General features: G+C 38.3%; 1 non-coding gene across 1 annotated transcript; it reads left to right on the top strand.

Moving 5' to 3' along the window:
- Positions 1-1,173: 1,173 nt before the first annotated feature.
- Positions 1,174-1,245, top strand: Trnae-uuc. Its single transcript has one exon. It is a non-coding gene; the product is annotated as a tRNA-Glu (tRNA).
- The last annotated feature ends 922 nt before the right edge of the window (positions 1,246-2,167 follow it).

Here is a 2,167-nt window from a genome sequence, read left to right as displayed (position 1 = left end):
TGTTTATTTCATTTTTTTATTAACTGGTCAGTTATATCAATTACAATTATTCCATGAGATTTTACCCCGTAGGATACAGAAAAATGGCCTCACGTCATGAATGGAAACAACCTCTGCAATATATTTGAAAGATATCCTTCTATTGTCACATGGCTGATCGGAAAATGCGCACCCAACTTCATCTTGCCCCCTAAATACAATATATTTACATCATAAATAAGAAGAACGGCGAGGTGTCAACGAGTTAACCTTTTTTTCTCTGACAGGTATTTCTTGGCTGATATTGGGAAAAATTATACTTATTGTGCAATTCAAAAATATTTTCGATAATGAGTTGTCGACATCAAACAAAGCCGACATTTTCATAGTCGTACATATTACACTACTGATATCCTAATAAGCTTGTAAATTATACTTATGATTTTTGATTTCTTCTGCGGTACTTGAATAAATATTGTAAATATGTCCTAAAAATAGCGAGAGACTCAGATGTATGGAATGAAATTATTATTTTTATCAATTCTGAAATGACTTCAGCGCTAAAGGAAGAAAATTTCCCACCGAATGGTTCTTAAACCATTCAATGGAATCCTTTCCAGCACTATCGCACTTAACGAAATGTTATTATTATGCGTTCAATGGTTGATTGCCTTTTCTCCACCCATCAATAGGGAGCCCTCCCTGTAGTAGGTGGAATTTTATTGCCATCAGAGTAGTAGTATTCATCCCTTCGGTTTACATACTTCATTTTCAAAAGCTTGTCAGATATATTACTTCGCCAAAGACGGAGGGACTCCAACAGATTGAATGGAATCATTTTGCCTAGGTCTCGATTCCGATACCAAGATAGTTTTTTCTTCGCTCCATTTCCATTTATTCCGTTAAATTTATGCTGTGTTGCAGGACTTCAGTAGTGTGAAGAAATTTTAAAATAATGGTATTATGTCCTCTACCGAATCGAGTTAAGCACGATTGAAGTACCTATGTATAAGTGAGTTATCTAAAGTAGTAGAGGGTTAATTATTTTTATATTTGAAGTGGTGTAGTAGGTATCTCTGGTAGCATGTGAATATAAGCAACAAAATAGTTAAAGGAAAGACGTTTATTACCCATTGAAAAAATACCATTTAGTAGGCAGATAGAATGCCTAGGACTGCAGAATACCACAACGTGGTCCATGTGGTCTAGTGGCTAGGATATCTGGCTTTCACCCAGAAGGCCCGGGTTCGATTCCCGGCATGGGAATGTTTTGTACTCTCTCATCAACTTTGTCAATGTCCCTTTTATCTGTGAATAAAAGTCTAAACTCCCCCTTCAACCCCTTTTATATTTTCGTTGAATTTTTTTCATTTGTATTTTTATAATCTTTTTTCTTATGTTTTGCTGTTGTTTATATTTTAAAATTCTTACTTATTTTCATTACTATGATGTTACTTTTTCTTTGTAAACTGGCAGAAATACTGTGTGTGATCAATTGAAATAAATCAATGAAAATTACCTTGCATGGGTTCGGAAAATATCCTGAATCTGAGGTCGTTAGTGGCATGATTGACTTAGGAAAGTTCTCATTACCATCACCTTTCTTCGTTAGCGTAATTAGATTGAAATGCGTAGACACTTGATAGTATCTTTCATCCAGCTCCTTGACTAAAACTCGTACCTACCCATGGTATGGAGGAAGAGATCTCCAGATTACGGTCATCGCTGTCTCATCTTGTTTTCAACCATTTTTCAGCGGCAGCAATTACTCATCCACACTTCTGCCCATTCGGGAACCTCTCCAAAGTCTGGCCTGATACTGACTGCATGCGCCGCTAATGGAGAAATCGCGTGACGGAACCGCGTTTCGAGAATGTTTTCGTCTTCCTCCGCGGCTGTGAAGAAAATGAGCAACCGTGGCTTTTTTTTCTTCACGCTCGCGAAACGAGGCGTTTTTATCGGATGCAAATGATTTCCTGGAAATTACGCGTCCGGCAAAGTGCGATGTGGCAGGCTCTCGTGCTGCACCGTCGACGAAATCTGGGATCTCATCGCCTCTCGTTTCAAATTAGCGCGAGAAAACAAGCTTGTACGAACTGGTTTACTAAGTGGTGGGTTTGGGTGCCCACTTCTTGCAGGGCTTCTTCCATGAACTCCTACGTCCCTGACGTGTGACTATATAACAATC

This window comes from Ischnura elegans, chromosome 12 (genome assembly GCF_921293095.1).
Source record: "Ischnura elegans chromosome 12, ioIscEleg1.1, whole genome shotgun sequence".
In the NCBI taxonomy this organism is placed as follows: Eukaryota; Metazoa; Arthropoda; class Insecta; order Odonata; family Coenagrionidae; genus Ischnura; species Ischnura elegans.
Note: the sequence above shows the minus strand (reverse complement) of the source record. Positions and strands in the feature narration are given on the sequence as shown.